Source organism: Ischnura elegans, chromosome 2, assembly GCF_921293095.1.
Source record: "Ischnura elegans chromosome 2, ioIscEleg1.1, whole genome shotgun sequence".
Taxonomy (NCBI): domain Eukaryota; kingdom Metazoa; phylum Arthropoda; class Insecta; order Odonata; family Coenagrionidae; genus Ischnura; species Ischnura elegans.
In genome coordinates this window covers 84,867,209-84,890,055 of record NC_060247.1, presented here as the reverse complement: position 1 = coordinate 84,890,055, position 22,847 = coordinate 84,867,209, and the positions used below count along the sequence as shown (strand labels likewise).

Sequence of the window (22,847 nt, the reverse complement as noted above, 5' to 3'; positions counted from 1 at the left end):
TGACCAACAAGGAGGCCTCGCGTTTAACGAGTCACAAGATACCTACGGAGCGGTTTAGGGGTTGACGCGATTCCCGGGAGATATATATAGACGGATAGGCAGTCGGATAGGTATACCTTCGGGTTCTCGGTTGAGTAGCTCCGAAGGCTTCCGAGCATTTGACCGGGGTCCTTCCGAGGAAGCTACCACCATCGGCCGCTGGTTGCGTTACTCTCGCCTGGTAAGTACAGAGAGAGGGTAGACGCAGTAATGGTTCCACGGCCTTTGAGTGTGGATGTTCCTGTACCGACGCTCTCGCCTCTTTGCCCAGGTGCACGCCAACACCACCAGCTGGATTTCTCTGTCACGTAAGTCAGCAGTTCAGCCTCTACCATTCACCCCGGTTTACACGTGATAGTCGTCGTCAAGAACGATACCTCGTTGCCTTTATCAACACGGTAGTAACCTATGAGTGCCCATGCACAGTTGATGGCAAAGGTAGAAAAACAATAGTGTTACGGTTGCGTAGGAGAAATAATTGTGTGTCCTCTTTTTCGGTGATAACATTAATTTAAATTTTGACTTACCGTTGATCCCTCAAAAAATACAAATTGGAACCAAGTAAACTGTAATTTTATTCTTAGCCTATGTAGTTAAATCAATCATTGCCATCGGCTCATCGACTGCTTTAACTTCGCCACTTAAACCTAAATCGACTCGCAATCTCTTGGCAGTAGTTTTCCACATCCACAATTCGAGTCGAAATAGTCAACCACTACAGCAGTCAACTTTGACCTGTAAACAAGGCATTCCACTGACAGTACCCTTCAAGCTTCGTTCGCGATATACCAGCTTGACGTACTTATGAGCCAGTACCGTACGAATATCCTCTATTCGGTGCGGATGTACTGTAGCTACGAATCTACTGCGAAGGGAGTAGGAACCCCTCGGCTTCCTCCTTTTCATTCAGACATGAGGACTACTGCCATTAATAACCCTTAATATTACTTAAGCCCCGATGCAAATCGTAAACAAAAATCTAGTAGTGACAGATGGCACTACTAGTATGCCATAGAACGCCTCGAAAATATTGCAACTCCCAACATTTCGTACATTCTACTACAATATTTTTTTCTCCACATCGTCTTATGAAAAATACGCAAATATGTACGCTAATGATAGTACTGTCGTTTGCGTCACAGCTACCATTCATGCTCGCGTTCACCCGTGTCGGCGGCGAAGGATTTTCAGTCATTATTCAATGTTTACAAGTGAAATAGCAGTTACTCCCCAATTTTAAGTTTATTCAAAATACGAGTGGTTCCTACATTTTGAATACCGCAAGTTACTCCAATCCTGTAAACAGAAAATAATACTTTTCTATTTAAAGTATTTTAATTTTTTGCCTGGAAAAAACTACCGGTAATACAATTGCTTTATGAGAGAAGTTAATTTTTGCATAACATTTTTCAGATGTGCAATAGGATTGCCTTGAATTCTTTTTAGGATAAATATGATTTTTCGCTGAAGGAAGGACGGAGACCATTACGGGAATTGAGGAACATGGCAGGTTTTTAGACTGCAGCGTTTGTTAGAAAGTATATTTGATAGTAGGGTGGTTTCCTATTATTTTTTTATTGCCTATATCGGAAGATTATTACTCCTGGAGTACGTATTTCACGCTTTTAGATTTTTAAATGACGATATCTATTTTTCACGATTAAATGAAAAGTGAAAATTTTCAAGCGCGCGAAAACGCGACGGGTAAGGAAATCTCTCCGTGTGACGTATTTCTGGTTCCCCCTCCCGCCTTAAGAGGTGACCTTGATCGAGGCTCTGAGCGCTGATAGGACGCAGGATGCTAGCGGGTAGCTGAGTACCTTGCTGGATGGTAGCGCTTGGCTTAAAAAAGGTTAATTAATACCTTATCAAACGAAGAAAACTTTCCGACCTTAGCCAGTTTTAATGTGTGATTATTATGAGATGTTTCCCTGAGCTCTGTGCCTCATGCATGCATTGGTAACCTCTGACGATGTATAACTCCTATCCTCTCTTGTAGAAACTAGGTCCCTGTGACGTCACGTGGAGTGGCATCGCATGGGCGCCAATCTGGCCTTTTTCAAATGAGGATAAAATTTGACCCTTGCCATTCGTCAAAACCGGTATTTCTAAAACGAAATAATTTGTATATTATGAATACAGTAATGGTGGGTAACAAATCGCAATCAATGCCTTTCGGTTTCTTTGATGAAGGAAACTACCCTATTATTAAATGTTTCCTGATAAAGTCGGATAACATGATACGATATGACGGATAACATAAAGATTTAGAGAATCACCCCACCTGCACCCCTCCCAGCCAGAACTTACCACTTTAATTACACTACCGCCCATTCGCAGTAGGCCCTTTCATTCTATACATGTCCTAACTTTCATGCTTACCTTCCCCCTTGCCTCAAAACTCTCCTCTATGGATAGCAATTCTTCATTTCTTTTCCTCTCCGTCCATCTCACCTTTTCCGTTCTTTTTATACTCGCATCTCGGATGCCTTCGTCCTCTTCTTGTCCCTCTTTCAACGTCGTCTAAGTTTCCGCACCAACGGATACTTAGTAAAGCGATACAAGCAGTATATTTCGTAGACAATAAATATAGTTCGCATTAATTGCTCAAATATAGTCTTCATATACCCAACACGGTGTATTTTGATCGGATGAAAATTAATCATGCGTAGTTATTTTTGCCTTAAAATGGTAAGAAAAAGGCAGAGAAGTCATGCAACTAATTTTTCCAATGGTTTATTCATTATTGAAAATATATTTTTGATAACTATTAAAGCATTCGAACTTTCGATGAACATGAAGATGTGGGTTAATTACTTACTGATGCCTGAAATATATTGAGCATTATTTAAATATTTGCGCACGGAAATGTTAGTAACGACTGGAATAAATATCATACCGGAGTAAACATAATAATTTAGCGCACATTTGTTTTTTTTGTTTCTCGTACGATGAGAACGTTGAAAAAATGAAGGATAATATATATTCCAAGAAAATTCTTAGTAATAAATACTGCGCCTATCACAGTGCCTGAAATACTTAAAAATAGAGCAATACGCAATGTTGGTGTTAGGTAATGATATTTTGAAGGCATAATCTAGAAGTTTATTTTGTGGGCAACTTTTAGAATACTCTTTCAGTCATACATTCCGATTTTCGTTTCTTCCTTATATGAGCGTTGCGGCGCAGATACGTCTTGGTATTTTTTATCACAAGCCAGACTACTCAGACTATCAATCTCAGAAATCTATCAAGGTGAGATCGCATTACTGAGAACTCATGCTTCGCATTGTGTTCTGGCGCTGGTAGTCGGGGAGGTCGCGAAGAATTTAGGAATAGTGAGGAATGCCTCGGTGGGACTTAAGCGGACGGTGAGAGTCAGTCAAACTGGCCCTTTCAAGGCACCGAGGCATAGGCAATATCCGAATTTCGAGCTCAACGGATAACGTAGTTGCTCGCGCTAGCCGTGGGGACCGAGTTTTTAAAGTGATTGTACATTAAAATTTTTCTTTTTAATATTGCTAACATTTATGAATTCATTTGCTTCTCGCAGTCCTATAAGATGACACATCATCTCCCCTCGACGGTTCTTTTTTTTGGCGTAACACCAGATAAAAAAGTGATACATTCAACCTGAAGCCCGGGATGCATTGATTCGACCTTTAACAAACATTGCTCGTATCAAAAAGAGGAAAGATTTTTCTATTTGTAAAATATTTCATATTTTATTAAATTATTTGCTAAAAACTATTTACTCGTACATTTTGAAAATGTTTATGGTGTTACTGTAAGTTTTGAACAAAGAAAAGTCAAGAAAAAAAACTAAATACGATCGGCGGAGAGGATGGATAAATGCGTCTATGATGCGTAGGATAAGAACATTAATCGAAAAATCGTCAATCTAATTGTAGCTCATCTTCCACGAGATTCAGAACAACTTTCTAACGATAAAAAACTTTTATCAAAATATTTGAATTATTGGCATGCTTTTAGTACTGAATAACGAGGATGCAAATTTCAACAAACCTACCTAAATCCTCATTCCGTGTGAGGATACATTCCTCTCTCTAAACTAGGTGCAGTTGGTTTTTTTCGTGACTCATTACTAGTTAAAAACTTAGATTATTATGTTGAATTTTTTGATTTAATGAAATAAACCCTTACCAATATTTGTCAGTATCCCAAATTTTACTTCTGAGTAAATACGGCTGTAAAAGGTGAGAACAGTTATAAATTTGAGATGTTGTTATGCAAATATTGACGATGATGTACTCTATGCAACCCGAAAATGTCAAGTTGATAGCATTATATCTAAGAAATCTCAACAAGGAATGAAAGAGGGAAGCAGGGGGAATTGCATTCCGTTAATTCTATCACTCGTATCTGTTCACGAATGCTAGAACGCGAAAAATTACATCTATGCGCTATGACTAATTCTGAGGTCGCCTATCTATCACTTACCTCTCACATACGCCATTTGGATTTCAGGAAGAAAAATTTTCACTTGTATAGATACCGATCGATGATTAGTTTTTGATTGACCTCCTGAACTTTTCTGAACTTTTTAAATTAAATAAATATTTTCAATCAATGCAACCGCAAAGGTAAGTAACACCATGGCCGATAAATGAACTTTGGAAATATAAAGCTTAAAACGTTTATTTTAATAAATATTATCATTTAAATAATCTATATGAAATTTTCCGAAACACTATTTTTTCATAATCAAATCTTAAAAGAACAACTTCTCGTAGTAATGACAGTAATAATTTATTGACACATTAACATTTACTACACATAGGTACACATCGCATGTAAATTTGTGTCTCGTCATGAAGTAAAACATAAGTAAAACATATACAAACCTTCAATTTAAAGCACGCATTAGAAACATACGTCCATAACATGAATTACAAAAATTTACAGCCCTCATTAAGAAACTCGGTCACTTTATGATTTAACTGTCTAAAATTAACTTTATTTCTATAAATGTACTCTTTTTATTAGTAAATAGGTCCTTTGTCAGTACCTTGTTATTTGCATTAAGTTTTCTTATCATGCTTTTGTGGATTTTTACTACCATGTAATAGGGGGAGCTTTCAACAACGTTCAATAGGTTCATTGGTATATTGCAGGGGTCCCCAAACCGTTGCCCGCGGGCCACATCCAGCCCGACACATAAGTTCATCCGGCCCTCCAAGCAAATCCCATGTGTCTTTACTTACAAATTATCTAGAACCTGATTTTAATTAATTTTTTAAGTCAAAACGACAGTATCATTCGTCACACTAATTTCATTTCATAAAACTAAAGGCAGGAATTTATTTCGTTTACCCTGACTTTTTCCAATGAGATATTTTTGTATTTTTTTCACGTTTATACTATAATTGTTGAGGAAATTAAATGACTGGCATTGATATGTTTTTTTTATTCCTTTGACCCGCATGAATGTGGGAAACATATAATGTGGCCCTAACATTGAACAGTTTGGAGACGCCTGGTATATTGTATGGATGCTTTCCCCTCGTGTCATGATCATGTTCGATATTATTGAGAATGAAAATGTTTTGATGCTCTATAACGTATTTCATAAATATGCAATAATTAACTAGGCGCACCCTTGCCTCAGAATATGCTGGCAACTTTAATTACACCAGGGACGAAGTTAAGTTACGGAAAGGGAAATCGCTATGGTCGGCAGAGTCGGTTTCCCCTGAGTTTGCGGGAGTAAAGAATAACTCTATAATTAATGCTCGGAATTTTTTTCTGACCGTCTCGGAAGAATGCTCCCTTGAAAACCCTCTGGAGACCATAAAGCACACCTTAACGCAACCCTAAAAGATGAGGAAAAAAAATTAGACGGAATTACGACGAACCCTTACCCCTCTTCCTAGAGAAAGCGCTAACTTTTTTGCTCTCAAGCCTTCACGTATGGATTATTCCTGGATAAGTTCCAATGGATTTTCAGCCTTGAGTTGAAACTGTTTCTCCTTTAGGGCCAGTTATAAGGGGGAAAAGGCAAAAGAGGTTCTCATATTATGAGGGGGAGGGATAGAAATTGCGCTCAGCTTCTCCTCTTTTTCCTTCCGTAAATCAAGCGGGTTCGGTTCCCATGGCTACCCCCTCCCCATTTTCATTCCCCCACCCACTTGTTCCTCATATTTTCCCATACCCCCTTCCCCCTCACTTTCGATAAGGCGGGTCCGTCGTATCTTTCAAGTGCGGAGGCATTTTTCTGCTTCCCCGAGCTCAATTTTCCGGAGTATTGACTTGTACTGAAGTTATGAATTTACCGACGGATGCTGAATGGTGAATCAGTTTATCATTGCAAATGGAAACCAAAAATGGTATCAATTTCCTACTCGTTCGTATTAATCGGGATGAGTTTTCATAGTGTTTTTGTGGATTTCTTTGATCTGAGGCTTTCGGAAATCGTTTTCGTTGACCAAAACTTCAAAAGTAACAGAAGCAGGCGAAATGTAGTGGAATGACGTCATGTAAATATTAGAAGAAAATAGAGATGGCACTTTTCCGCAGGTTTATTTAGAGTACGACGCGTTTCATAAATGCTCATACTGTATTTGATAATGGCCTAACGATAATGGCCTAACGAGCGAGTACTTAGCGGGGAGGGAATGTTGAAAACGGTTTAAGAGGGTAGAATATTGGGTAAACGAGGTGAAGGAAGAGAAGAGGATTTTTAGATAGAATGAACGGGTGTAGGCATTATTATGAATTGAAGAGGGAAGTCCATGAAGAGGGGGAGATTACCAGAATGCTTCTTAAAAACTCCATGCAAACCTATCTTTATTGGTAGAATACATTATATTAATAATAATACCTTTGAAGTCCGCAGGTAACGCTAAAATATATCCTAATGTAATGAAACAGATCTAAACGAATCCTTTAATGTGCTTGAAACCAAACTATCGTTTATTTGCTCCAGTCAAAGCCCAAAACCGCGGAGAAGAAAGTTTAATATTAAATTACGTAAAAGTAACAGAAGCAGGCGAAATGTAGTGGAATGACATCCTATGAGTATTAAAAGAAAATAGAGATGGCACTTTTCCACGGGTTTATTTAGAGTGCGACGCGTTTCAACCGTTACGTCATTATCAAGTACAATGCTTATGCTGTATTTGATAATGGCCTAACGGTTGAAACGCGTCGTACTCTAAATAAACCAGCGGAAAAGTGCCATCTCTATTTTCTTCTAATACTTACAAAACTTCAAACTTTGCTTTTTGATTGCTTAGTTATTTTTCCTGTCAATCTTTACATTCTTACCATCAATTGGGATTGTTCTTATGTATTCATAACATTACTGAGACAAAATAGCTTTAAAAAACATATTTCGAGGAAAATATAAATAGGACGCTAACTGGTAAATAGGAGACAATTACGATACCTCAGACACTTATTTTTTTGCACTGTCTTTAATTGCGAGTTGATGCGCAGTCCGTCATCAAGAATAAAAACGAATACATTTTAATTGTCTTCTGGATTCATCCCTCCTTTTCAATATTGCATTTTTCACCGTAGAATGCCCTGGTAGATAATTCTGTTCCTAAAAACTCCTTAAATTTTTATTTACTCATAACACGTACTTCGATTGATGTTTTAGCAACTTCATCTACGTTGCTATCCTCATTAGCGTACGAAGTCCATTGTTTAAGGTTCTTTTCCACCGAATCTTATCGGCCAATCTTCATTTCCAAACTCGAAGTCTTCTACTCACAGACTAAATATTCCCGAAACGCCGCCTATCTCCATCTCACATGAGCCATTTTACAACATAACAGTAAACGTTATTCCACTTCCATTAAATTATACGATATAAATTTAACTATTGTCAAGGAATACTCCGGTAAAATAATAAGTGGGCACAGAAAATCAAAACACCTGCTTTTGGGTTATCTTCGGTTACAATTTACTCGTAGCTAACAGCCCATATAGGAAACTTGGAGAAAATAATTCACAACATTTATTGTATTCCACATTTAATAGACTGCATCAGTTTTCAACTCCATATTACGCTCCTGAACATTATAGCCCACACCAGTAATTAGGACTACATGGCGTTGAGGTCGCACGTTTCATACCCATCTCCTACATCCATTTCATCCACCATCTTCCTCTCCTTGTCAATAAGGTCCCTCACTATTTCTTTCCTATTCACCCCTGTCCAATCTTCCCCCTTGTATGCCAACATTTACACCAACACCGACACTTTGAGCCTTTTCCTATCTTGCTTCTACACTTAGTGATTCAACGCGGAGGTTAGTAGGATGTATGTAATTAGGAGGATGGAGCTTAAGGCACTGGCGTGTGTGCTTTCATAAAGTTAGGGTTAGTGGGCCAGTTTCTTTACTTGGGCCACCTTGCACTTGGATGATTTTTGATCGGGAGACGCCGAAGGCTTAGGCCGGGAATTATGGGACATTCCGTTCAGAAGTCAAGCACACTACCCACTCACACCACTTAATCCCCTTGAACGTTCTAAAAATTAGCCAAATTATTCCTCATTAGCTATTTATAAACGCCCCCTTATATCTTACACACTTATCGAGCGTATGGGATCTGGTTCAGAAAGACAATCCGCGAACTGAATAAAATACAAAGGAAGGCTGCGCGGTTCGTCAAAAACTGCTACGGGCGTACACACAGCGTTACCCAGATATTATATTATATATTATATATATCTTTAAGCTGAGTTCTGTCAGAAAGCAAGGAATTCACTCTTAAGAATTATAGAAAAGCATCCAAAATCGGTATTGGATATTGATGAAGTAATAAGGTGGTATTATTTTTTCATTTTCTTTGTAGTTGGTATAAGTTCTGATTTATGGTAACCGGAATTAAAAATTCTACTCAGTGAATATATATTCACTAGTGAGTTAGCTAATTATCGCTTCAATTGAGCACTAGACATCGTTCTAGCTGCCGTTAAATTCAGAACCCATTGATAGTAATAAGCTGGCCAATATTTTACGGAGCAACACAGCTACTCGAATATGAGAATTTTCAGCGAATTATTGAATAGGATTCCCATCCACCTTGATGGAGAGGGCTTTTATAAGCGCGCTATTTGATAACGTAGTCGCGACCCAGAAAGCTACCTTCCTGCCACCACTCCAAGCCCACTCCAGCGAGCACATGTGCTGCGAACGTAAATATAGATGGCAGAAGCGTCGAAGACGGACGCAACTCCTCCAGAAGAAGTCCCGGCGGATAATCCGACTCGAGGATTACGTGTGTGAGCCACTAATGTGTCCTTCGTCTGCATGCCTCAGCGTTCGCCCACTTAAGCCCTCGCTAAACCTCCTAATCAAGAGAACGTGCGGCGCCCTCTTCCGTCAACTGCTCCAAAGCCAACTTCCCATATCACTGTATTGGGAAGGTGATTGTGAGGGAAGTAGTAGCTTTTATGTTCGACAAATATTTTCGGCTAGTTCAGGCATATTTGGTCGTCGAATCCAGTGTTTTTTAATACTTCATTGAGGCTTTCGCGGTTCATTCATACATCTTCTCCATGCATAAAGGAGGATGTCTGTTTGTCTATCCGCTATACGTTTCCATACGGCTGCACGGATTGCGATCGAAGTCAGTAGATGAGTGCATCCCATTCTCCCGAACCCTATAGTGCTACTTTCGGTTGCGTCCGAGGCGTCTTTTGCGTTTTTTTCTAATTCCCATTTGTTACGTCACGTCATACAACCTCAACCCCAGTATTTTCAGGTTAAATACTTCACTCTCTGCTTCATTTCGTTGAATAGTAAAAAAATGTATTTCTTTATTTTTGCATAAGATTAGTTTAGACTAGTATTTAAGATTACTAAGGTCATATCTAGAATCACATTTTACACTGTTTCGTGGGTTAAAAAATGCGTGATACTTGCCAGGACCCCCCCACCCCCCGCTCTCCCTCCCGTGAGATTGGGGGAGAATCGGCTTGAACCCTCCCCCCCGAACGCCTCACGTAATTAATGGATGCCCCCTGAAATATCTTACGCTCGCCGGTATAATTGTGGTTACAGTAAAACAATGCATTAGCAAGTATCGAAAAAATAAATTGAACAAAATGCGAGTTTACAAATGCAATTTATAGAAATTATTGCTGAAAAAATTCATTTTTTTGCAGCCAGTCGAAGTGTGATACAATGATAACATTCTTCCTGGTGAGGTACACTGACGGTGTTTGACCCAAGGTATTCGTACCATGAGAAGAGCATGATTAACTTTTTTGGCAGTGATATGTACTGCATTTCTTGAAACAAACACCTCAATTTATAAACTTAACAATATTCAAATAAACAAATTAGCAAACGAGGGTAGCAATAACAACAACTATAACTAAATGGATAGGCACTATGATAGGAAATTAAGTGGACCAATTCTTCCTCGAGACCCTAATTTGCTAGCGCAATTTTTCCAGTTTTTTTTCTTTCTATTTTTATACCATTCTGTTTTATTACTGCACAGTCTATGAAACAAAACCATGTGTGCGTAGTCGGTGGACTCGAGTTTGTATTTTTGACGCAAAAACATAAATATTTTAGGGGGAACAATTTTTTTCAGTAAATATTTTGTCAAGGCTATCTGAAACAATGCGAATTTTTCAATTGTGCGTTTATCTTATGGATATTTGAAAAAAAAACTTTGTGATTCCATTTAAAATCGTTTCAGACTCGAAGTTGTGGAAGTTCAATATATCCAGGATAAAATAACACAAATGGTAATTTCCACACTTTTAATACAAAACTTAACAACCGAACATGGTTTCAACACATTGTGTCATTTTCAAGGAGATTCAACCAGAACTGTCTCAGTAATTTAGACCCAGACCAAGGTAGGAGGTGGGGGCATATGGAATTGGTGTGGGGGGAGTGGGAGGTGAAACAGTTCCATTGCCCCCCCCCCACCTCCTACCTTGGCCTGGCTATAAATACTGAGGGTGTGCTGGTTGTATCACCTTGAAAATGACACAATGTGTTGAAACCAAGTTCGGTTGTTGAGTTTTGTATTTAAAAAAGTGGAATTTACCATTTGTGTTATTTTATCATTGATTAATAATTTGACGTGTATGTTATAAATGTTATAGAAAACCCTCAATAACTCCACTTACAAGTTGTCATGGAAAATGACCAATAATGGGGGTGGTTTTTTATGTTTGGGGACGAAAGGGAGAACACGGAAGTTCATATTATCCTTTGTACTGAAAAAGATAAAGAGGAAGAATAAAGAAGTTAAAAAAAAATAGTAAGTAGTGATAAGATACTTAATTCTATCGCTACAATACGATAAATTCCACATAAAGTTAAACTAGGTATCGGCGAGTTACTTCATCTGGTCATGACGTGGGGCACGTAGGCATTGACCTAGGTATCGACCTAAGTATCGGCCTAGGTATCGGCCTATGTATCAACCTAGATATCGACCTCGGTATCGCGCTAAGTATCGACTTTGCACTTCATAATCTGACGAAGAAGTGACGTACATTCGGGTAGTGACATAACACGTCGAAATCTAGACGCAGTATAGTATTAAATTTACGTGGAATTATAAATTTTTAACATTTTAGCATGCTAATCCTTTAAAGACCGCACTAACCTACCAACTGTTTTCAGTATTTTTTCCTATCCTATTCATTTTATTACTAATTAAGAGATATTATGAAAGAAAACCCCAACAAAAACTTAACATACTTTTTCAATCATGTTCCCAGATGGGAACACGTCACAAAATTTTGCTATTGCTTGAAAAATAAATATAGACTTAACCAAAAACTATGTTTAACAACGTAATATGTATTCACCTTTTGAATAAATGAGCATTTTTTACTGAAGAGCGAGTGTAGGGGAAAATATGGAATAAACCGCATACTCACTACAGAGATGATTAAAATAACCAATTTTGAGAAGGTATGATTATCGAGTGTACACAGGTCATGCGAGTCACTTTAAAAAATACTTCAATACTTTGCATAACAAAAAAGTAATCACAGATACGAAATATAATTTTCACGAATTTTTATAAATCTTTTCCCAAATAGGCTATTGGGCTATTAATGGTTAAGTCAATTCCATGAAGTCACGCCCGAGACAATGAATTACATCATGTGCGTTTATCTGTTCAGGATTCTTCCTCGCACACTCTCACCTGTTTCACCTCAAAATCCCTCTCCGTTAATTGAGCTACCCTCTTCAAATTTCCGCCCCTGACTTCCTCCCTTCCCTTTGTACATCCTTCCCAGCTTCTTCAGTCTTATTCGCACGTGCTCTTAGAGCTCTTCATCCCCCTCTTCATTACCTCCAGTGCGAACGGAAATAATCAATTATGAGATTGATGAAATTTATGAAACCAAATTAGTTTAATGTTTAATTTTCTTTTTCGATGACTTTTTTCGATTTTTAAAATTGAATTTCACCGAAATGCGTCGAATAAAATTATATTACACACGTGAAATAAAAGGTAAATTGGCAGGAGAGCAGAATGAAAATGCCTTAAGGCAGCATATGGTTTAAAGGCCGCGAGTACGCGAATGAAATTAGAGAAATATTTGCTGAGAATTCATATCTGTACCAATTGAGTGTTTACTTCGTTCATTTGAGAGTCATAAAGTTCTTAAAACTGATTAAAATTACGAGCTTACCAATCCAGGTCTTTCCATGGTGCCCATTAAAAATGTGAGTAAAATTACTTCTCAGGTGCGCCCAATGTGAACGGAATTGCGATATTTTGTCGCTTTCGGTAAATTTACATTCATCACCAGGGAATTCCAACAATAGCTATAGCTGCACTTATTACAACTATGGTATATAGTTGATACTAAGGTCCTCTTAAAACCTTGTTTGAAAAACTCTGCATTAGGAGTGTGATTTACCGTGAATCTGTACCTACCGCAAATGAATCGCATCCACGGCAGTATTTAATGCTTTGTGCAACTCCTGATATTCTGGGACAGGATAATTTAAATTATCAAGAGTGCAACTCTACGAACGGGTTTTGCATACCTAGCCACTCAAACAAATTTTATGACTACTTACATTATATATAGCCAAATTAGTTTAACTTGCTTTTACAACGGCTTTTTCCGAATTGAAAATTTTATTTTTATCGAAATGCGCCGAATGAAAATTATATTATACGTGCAAATTAAGAGGTAAATTGGCAGGAGAACGGAAAGGAAGTGCGTTATGCCAGCATACGGATTGAAGGCCACGCTAATCCGAATGAAATTAGAGACAAATTTGCAAAAAATGCTTGGTACCTCGACATTGGGCAGAGTTAAATCAAATCTTATCCTTCCATTCTTGACAGATGCGAATAGCATTTTGGCTCCCATTCCATTCCAGTTCAAAAAATGACAATTTTTTCTTCAATGCAACTAGTCTATGGCATTCAGTATGAGAGAGCATACTACGGTAGGATCTCATCATAATATCATCGTCGTTACTAGAATTGTAAATGCCTATATTTTTTCCTTTGAATATTTAATTAAAATTACTTTACCTCAATTTATTTACGATTTTCAGAGATGGCGCTTTCATCTATAACTATCTTTATCACTAAGAATTTTAATCGTATTTTGGTAAACTCTCCATAACATTCAGAAACTAATGTTATAAATCAGTATACCATGCTTTTACAACAGCTGATTACTTTTATTAGCTTTAAATTCAAGTTGGCTCAGGAGGGAGTACAAAACCACATTCGTGGGGGGGCTCAGTTTTTCTTATACTGTACCTTGGTATGTTTATTTATTATTTTACGAGTGTTGAATAAAATTGGACATGTCGGGGGACAAACGGTCTCCCTCATACTATTAAGAGATATATTTTTTTCGTCTTTCGAGCGACCAAAATCAGATTATTATAATCAAATATTTACGTAAATATCAAGATGGTCTTGAGCGTGATTGTTCGGATTTCATTAAGAATCTGAATTTTTGGAGATATTGTCCTGGGATAAGGGTAGGAATTTTTATATGCATTTAACAAATTAGGCAGTCCATTATAACGCTAAGTCATGAGCATATGTTGATGATCTCAGTTTTTCTCATATATACTGGTATCATTTATTTACAGTTTTACCAACGTCAAATTAAAGTGTACATGACGGGTGACAAAACATTTCCCTCATACTATAATTTTGTCATACTAAGTTGTGATTTATTCGTCTTTCGACCAACTAAAATCTGATTAATATAATCAAATACATGCATACACAAATATCAAGAGGTCCTTGAGTGGAATTGTTCTAATTTCATGACGATATATTTTTGCAGATGTTGTCCGATTAGATAAGGGTGGGAATTTTTACATGCATTTAGCGAATTAGGCAGTCCCTCATCATGCGAAGCCATGAGAATATTGATGAATGGTGTCCCCTACTAGGAGGTGCTTGCAAATTTTAGCGTCCGTTCGGTAATTGGTCGGTGGGTTGAGGGTGGGGATAGGGAGGGCAGGTGGGCTTCGCTGCCTTTGGCAAAGTGGATGGGAGCAGGGCGTGAGACTTAAGAGTTTTCGGGAGAGAAGAATTTTTAACGCCGCGCTAATTCCATGCCAGCCACTTAGTCGCGACGTTTTAATTGAAGCTGCCAAGTGAGAATTATCGAGGAGAGCCCGCAAAAAAAATCGCTACCGTTCTGCCAAACGAAGTTGCACGTGTTTGTGTAGCGCGATGCGAAAATTTTGCGAGGAAAATTGTGGCTTGCATTGGAGATTCCTCATTGTGGTTCATTATGCGCTGTCATTTTTCAATCTTGTTGCAATAATTAATTTGAGCTTTTAATTGGCTGAATTGCGAATGTGTAAGAAGACAGAAAATCTAAATTACCATTTTTCAGTCTTATATAAGGAGCCTAATAATAGGAACAGAGGAGCCTAATAATATTATCGAGGAGAGTATACGTTCCTTCCACTGAGGTACAAGGGCATGGTGTTTGACTCCAGGTGTAGGAGAAGCGTAAGATTGGTATTTTTTTTGCTCAGGCCATGGCAAAAGATGGATATTTTGGAATGTTTTAATTATATGGTACATTTTATTGAGAGATAAATAGCATTTAAATGAAATTACATAGCATTTTACCAAATTGAGATGCTTTAGCATTCAGCATTCTAGACAAAGTTAGAGGGTAAAATGTCTTCGAATCCAATTTTTTTATTGTCTTTAACAATCACCTACGTGGAGGGGAAGAGGTTTTAATCCACCAAGAGCTGGTCTATAGGCCTAGCTGTTAATGTATACATCGATTAAGACTATCAAAATACTGATATCGGAGATATATTTCCGTCTAACTTTGATTGGCCTTGGCTTCCCTGTCTTCGGACGAATCATTTTGCAGCAAAGAAGAGAAAATACATTCCCATAACCTATTAGTATGCTAAATATACTCAGATCATCTTTCCCTGCCCAATATTAACAAATAGGCTGGTATTATTTCAATATGATTCAGCCACGGACCTTTCAGTGTGTTTACAGTGGAATAACATGGTACATTCCTACGAGCATTATCGAAAACGAAGTAAATAACAAAATAGTTTTAAAAAATAGTGTTTTAATGTACCACCATTGACAGTCTGGTTACCTGATTTTAAGTGAAAGAGTAGTTAAAATCAATAGACAAAAATTCCAATTAAGTAAATTGCTATACCTAATCAAGTTATAATTTCAACATTGTGCATTGAAGATTTTTTTATTTTTTGTGCATGCTTGATTTTTTCTCAGTTTAAATATTTCATTATAGTATTTATCATGATATTTGAAGTTTTTCTATCACTCCAACGGCTTAGATTCGTTTTAAAATACGATAGAGTATCAATTTCACCATGATTCCTTGGTATTTTGATATTCATTGAGTGCTCCACTCCACCTCAGCCCCATCCCTCCAGCTGAAAACATAATGACACCCTAAAATTGTATGAGGTGTAGGAGTAAAAATAAATCTCAAAGCCAAATGCTATTAGCAAGACTAGACCTATGTCTTGTCTGTCGTTGGCAATACTTGATTTTTTTTATGGTTAAAATTTATGACATAGTTTTTATGTGACGAGAAATAGTATAAAAATGAAATTATATAGCATTTTATAAAAAGAAGAAACCAGTTTGAATTTTTAAACTGCCTATTTAATTTATTTATTTTATTTTCATTGCCCCGAAAACACCTCATTCAGGCCTTTTACATGGGGGTAAATAACATATAAAAAGACTACACAGGTCAACAGTGGTTTTGGTGCCGGAGCTTTCAAAGCTGATTTCAAGTATAATTGGGGTGCTGAATCCAAATATGATATTAGTTTTTTCCTATCAGCTCTAGTTTTCAAGATACAGACATGTTGTTACTTACGTAAAAAATGTTCAGTATGATGATATGGGATAATTACATAAATGATAAAACCCACAAAATATAAAGACTTGATTAATTTATAGGACTATTAAATCACCTGCAACCTACCTCGTAGTCAATGTCACTATCGTCATTAGAATCAGGAATGTGTTTGCATAGCTCATATTCATCCTCACATACATCTGATAATGTCTGAAATATTAGGATCGGGATTTCTTCTGAATGGGGTACCGGGCGTCTAGCTGAAGGCAAATCTGAATATGTCCACTTGTGGCGATTGTTTTGATTAATTCCCGAAACATTTACCATGCAAAAATAACAGTCTTCAATATGGTTTGTAGGTTCTCTCCAAACCATTGGCACACCAAACTTTAAACGTTTCCTTTTTCCTGTAGTTCAATACCGCTGATGTTCTGTGCATGTTTTACACACAACATGCGGTGCCTACTTTTTACCTTGGTTACCAAGCTGAACACCAAAATATCCCAGGTATGCACGTTTCACAAATTCTGTAATGTTCTTCCTATTTTCTTTTAATGTATATTCCCCACAAATGTAAACAAACACATAACAATGATTTACACAGCTTCTTCGAATTGAGCTCATTTTTAGAGGTTTCTTTACAAAAACTTTGAGAATTTGACCATTTGTTTTCGGGAATCCCCTTAGTCCTTACTTACTCCCGCCTCTCCATTTTCCTCTCTTTCATTTTCGCTCTCTTTTTACCCTACTCCCTTTTTCACTCTTCTCCACCGTTTTCTGTGATTCTTCCCACGTGTCGTTATTCTATAGTTATTCTTCAAACACGCCAAATCCTCCCCAAGCCACTTATCAAAGGTATAAAGGAGATTTTCAAAGTAAACAGTTCAGAGTGGTTATGAATTAGTTTATTTATAGGTTGATATAAATTTGAAAAATATTTTCTGAAATATATCAAATATTTAAAATAATCTAATCATAAAATACGCCATATCTAAAAAGGTAGAGCTGTTACATAAAAACGGATATCATATTTGGACTCAGCACCACACATATTGTTAATATCAGCTCAAAAACTCCCGGCACCAAAAAAAAATTTTTTTGTTGGTCTGTGCTATCAGACACAACCGTTCCCTGCGAAGGGGCAACCTACCCAGGCGGGACTCGAACCCACGACTTTCGGCTAGGCAGGCGAGGACTTATTCCCGCCGCCACCGAGGCCGGCTAATTTTTTAAAGTCAAGAGGTGGCATTGTTATAATTATCTTTTATATTAGTCTACATGCTATAAAACCCACTTCAGACCTGATTAACTGATTAAATGAACTGATTCATACAGATGTCTGGGATGTGCGGGACAAGATAGGATATTAAATTACAGTCGACTCCCTCTAAAATCGTCTGAAACCCTAGGAAAAATTGTCAAAACACTAAATTTTCTATCTATTACAGTGTGGCCAACTGCCGCTATACCTCTACTCTTTGGGTGCATTATGGGGTCAAAAAAATCGATTTTTCAAAAATTTAACTTTTCGAATCTAGGCCATGTGCTACGTCGATAAACCAATTTTCAGACCGATCGGAGCACTTTTAATTTTTGCTAAAATTTCGTTCAATTCCACTGTTTTGTGAGATATTATCTGAACATAAATTTAACAAGTTTGTATAAATTTGTGCATTCACGTTTTACACCCTGCCTGCGGCACCTGTCACCATGTCCGAGGTGTCAATTAGCTATTTTTGAATAAAGGTAGCGTTAAATCGGAATCTAGGGAGGAAGAGAGAGCTATCCCGTCGGGACTGAAAGCCGGGAAGACTGATCAATGGGAGCATGGACGCGAGGCTCTTCAGTTCCACATTCATGCCGCTGAGGTACCACCAGGACCTGGTGTTTGACTCCTGATATTCGACCAAAGTCGCACACTCGTCCTCATTAGCTCTCGGCGACGTAAAGCTCTTACAGTCTGTGCCTCAGTTCTGGTGTATTGTATGCCGATCCTCTAGAGCAGGGGTCTCCAATTCACTAGTCCACGAGGGCCACATTCCAAGTTCCGAATCGCCCCGCGAGCCGGATAGCGCACTTGCCAATGACTGAATTTTCCGATACCAACGTCTAATGAAGAATCCGGTGGCGTATTTCTTATTAACGAACATTTGAAGGCGACTTTGACGTGCAGTACAGCGCTGCAATGCTCCTAGCGGCGTCTCACAGAGTTAAACGAGCGAGAATCGCGCGCTACTTGAAACGAGTGCACGGGCCGGATGAAAGCCAAAATTTATGCGGGCCGTATTTTGGAGACCCCTGCTCTAGATTTTTTTCAGAACTTCGCCCTATTCATTCAACTAGTGAATTAAGCATAGATAAGCACTGTCTTTTGGAAATTGTATTAAGTAATTTACAGGCATTGTAATCTACCCCTGATCTAAATTACAGTTGACCTTTAAATGTGTCACCTACCCATCAATGGAAGTGCCTGGAATTACAGACAACGTTCTAAATTATTCAGCATATCAAATTATATACCAATCTTATTAAAACCGTTATGTAAATAAAAATAATTAAATTTTCTGACGGTAAAAATGCGTTACACGTGGCCATCAATTCCAAATACATTTTTAATGCATCCAAAAATCGTGTTTCATGAAAATGGAGCTCGATAGTCAATGGCTTATAAAAAATGGAAAATTTTCCCATTTGTAGGCCACTTTACGGAGACGGAAGTTAGGGGAGAGTCACACCTTTCTAAATTAATGCAACCTCTATTTAACTCTGTACGGGTTTCCAGACGAATTCATCACTTTTATTTCAGATATGCTAAGGAATCGTCAAGGGAAGTGGATACAGCTAGGAACCTCGAGTGCTAGGTAATCTCTTATGAGTATTTGATACTGAAATGTACCAGAATGAGTTGTAGTCGACGCCGGATAGTAATTGTGTACTTATAAATTAAATTATCGAGTACAAGGAATCGGCAAGGGTAGTTGGTACTTCTTGGAATAGCGAGTATAAGGTAATCTCTTAGTAATACTTGACACTGACATGTACCAATACCAGTTGTAGTCGACACCTGAGAGTAATTGTGTAAATAAACCCGTACATTAAAACTAAATTATCGTGTGCAAAGTGCTCGCGAGCACAAGGAATTGCTAAGGGAAATGGACCGAAGCGCAAGTGAAAAGTAATCTCTAATTAATACTTTATATTGAAATGTACCACGACCAGTAGTAGTCGACACTAGAAAGTAATTTCATAGTTCAAAATCTAATTATCGAGTGCCTGCGAGCACAAGCAATAGTAAAGGGAAGTGGATAGCGCTAAGAATCGTGAGTACACGCAATAGTCATCGGAAGTCGGTACACCCAGGAATCTCGGATACAAAGTAATCTCGAATTAGTACTTTATTTATTAATATTTATTTGTTTTGTAAGTTACAATATCATTTATATAACGCCTCAAAGGGTAGAAAGGCCGATGGTTACTGAGTGAATCGGATTAAATTGAATTGTACCCTTCTCAGTCTTAAAGGGGTAATCAAGATACCCTTTTTCAAATATTAGTTACAGGAAATCGATTGTTAACTGGCGTGTTAAAACTTGATCCTGAAGTAAACCAAGACCTGTTGTAGTCGACACCGGAAAGTAATTGTTAGGCCCGCCTCTGGTGTCCATGGATCTGGGTTCCGTCCTCAGCACTCTCGTATCTACTCCCCCTCTCCTCCACCTCCCACTAGCGTTATCTTCGCGACCTGCCCCGCCAGCAGAAGCAGCAGACGGACCGTGCTTCGTTCGCACCCCATCAGAACGCCAGCAGGCCCACCCACCCGCACCCTCCGCACCCCAAATCCCCTCACGCTCGCCGTCTTTGTTTTGTTTTCTCCTCTCGACCACCTCCTTCCTCCTCTGGCGAATTGGAAGACGCTCCAAGCAATTCATTCGCCCTCCGTCTCCTCTCATCCAAACATCATCTCTACTACGTCCAGCTCTTTAGACCTGCAGGCTATTTCTTCGGGAACGACCGCGTCGGGGGACGAACTGGTCGTCCCTGCCCAGTGCTATGAATTAATCTGGGGTCAAGGGTATTTGAAAGGGAGACAACTGCTGTCCGTCTGAAGGAACTCTTCACGGTAGTCGCGTGGAAGTGATCTCCGCAACTTTCTGAGAGAAAAAGGAGTAATATTTGATTGGAGTCGACACTTCATTCTGAGAAGGTGAGGACGGCCCTCCTAACACTTTTCTGTTTATTTGTTATTACTTTAGTTCTCAACGGGTTGCATTTTGTTTTTTTTTTCGTGAGGAATTACTTGCATGAAACTTACGTTATTACCATAGTATTTAAGGGCTTACATAGCACACAATTTTTAACATTTTATTTCAAAAATAAAAATTCTACTTAGAACATCATCATCATCAATGGTAAAAAATCCTATGGTTGGTTTGACGCAGCTCTCCACTCAATTCTTCCATCAGCTAATCTATTCACACTTACGTATTTATTCTCTATCACATCATTGTTTGCCTACTTCGAATATCTGAGGTCTTCCTTTTCCTTTCCTACCATCTACTTGTCCGTATACAATTGTCTTAATTTGGCCATCAAGGCTCAAGATGGAGCCAATTAAGTTTTTACGCCGTCTATTTAGGTTTTCATGAGGCCTCTCTTCTCTCCTACTCTTCTGGGGACCTGCTCATTCCTCGCTCGGTCGATCCATTTGATTTTATTCTTCTGTTTCACCTCTTTTCAAATGCCCCCACCCTTGATTTCTCGGCGGCTGTCATTGTCCATGCCTCACTTCCGCAAAGAAGTCTACTACAAAGGTAATACTCATCAATTTAGCACTTACTCTCAAGTTTAAATTTCCTGTGCTGCGCAGATCCTTTATATTGTGTGCTATCTTCGCCTTGGCTATACTATTAATATTGTCTTTCTTGTCTTAATAACAGAATTCATGCACTTCCTCCAGTTTTTGTTTCCCTGTTTTTATGTTAGCATTGAACTCTTGTCTATTGCTGCACGCCATCAGCGTTTTCTTTGTTCATATTTGCAGATGATATCTCCCCATTATCCTTCTTATGCTAACCGGAGTCTTCTCTGTTTTTGCTATGACAATTAAGTCATCGAAATTCGTTGCATGTTATTTTATTTCATGAATTTTTCACTTCTCAGGCATTTTCTTTTACTTCATTAATAGCTCTCTTAATGCAAACGGATGGCAAAGCGCCGCCTTGTCACACTACTTTCCTAGGTACTGAGTAAAATTTTCAAATTTGAAATAGATACCTATATTTTCAACGGTACATTTTATAAGTTTTAAAAATTTCATGACAACAGTACGCATTTTAAAGCACCAGCACATTACGAGAAAATAACGGTCGAACGGTTTCATTTTTTATCTTTTTGGGGACGAAATTCTTGTAGAAAACTTATGCTACCAAACTATCAAACATGCAATTTTTTCCAGAATATAGATTTACCCCATTCCAATATGCTTGTATATGTATCCACAAAATTTTATTGTATAGAAAGAGATTAGGCTTGATTTCGTAGTACATATTCAAGTGATAACTGACATAGTAACTAACATCATAACTTTTGAGTATCATGGAGATCGAAGTTCAGCTTTATACCTATTTGGGAGTGTTAGAGGAGATACTAAACTGTCATTTAACTCCGAGCCAAATATAATACGATAGGTCTGGCATATTGTATAGTGAACCACATTTTTTCGTCTCATCCCAAATACAGAAATTAGTGCCAACTCACAGCCCCAAGATATTTGATAAGGATTATAGGCCGAAGGCGCGTACTTGATATTTTGTTTGATAGACTATTTAGTTTGAGCATGCTTGAAGTGCAATCCCAGGATTACGCTAATATTCTATGATTCCTCTCCAAATCCTCATACTGAAAGAGTATTTTATCTCCGACTAAAAACTGTCAATTTTACTGCAACTGCGCGTATTAAACTCATTCAAATATGTGTACTGATTAATCAATAATAACCTCGAAAATGAAAAATTGGATTACAAATATTTGTGGTGGATTTGTACTTTTTCTGTAGAAAAGTCTTGACCAAATAACCGCACAGATATATTTATATATACCGCATAGGGCATATATTTCCGTATAGGGCATACCTTCGCTTTTGCCTAAAAAAATTACTGTACCATACCTTACCTTTTACCTTAAAAAATTGGAAGCTATCTCTATCGTCTCTTGAAACCGTTTTTTAAACTATTTAACATTTACAAATTCTTATGAAAATAAAAACATATTCCACATAATTTCAAGAAAATATTGGAATGGAAATTCATGGATTACAAGCACAGCATCAACATTCTGGCAGTGAGCCTAATAAACGCGTAAGCCCTAGCAATTGAAACTAATTCATTTTATCGAATCTACGAAGAGTTTCACTCCTCATTTTGGGAAACGGTTATGAAGCTAGGAACCAATTTCACTGAATTTTTACTCCAAGGTCATT

The 22,847-nt window shown here is 38.0% G+C and overlaps 1 protein-coding gene across 2 annotated transcripts in view; it reads left to right on the top strand.

Annotated features, from left to right (window-relative positions):
- The first annotated feature begins 296 nt into the window (after positions 1-296).
- LOC124154080 (ammonium transporter Rh type A) overlaps positions 297-22,847 on the top strand; it is a 168,042-nt gene continuing 145,491 nt past the window's right edge. The window contains exon 1 of one of the 2 annotated variants that reach the window (XM_046527586.1): positions 297-347. The gene's annotated coding sequence lies outside the window, so the exon portion shown is untranslated. Of the gene's footprint in view, positions 348-20,301; positions 20,574-22,847 lie in introns of those variants that run through there. The other variant, XM_046527585.1, reaches the window with a different exon arrangement.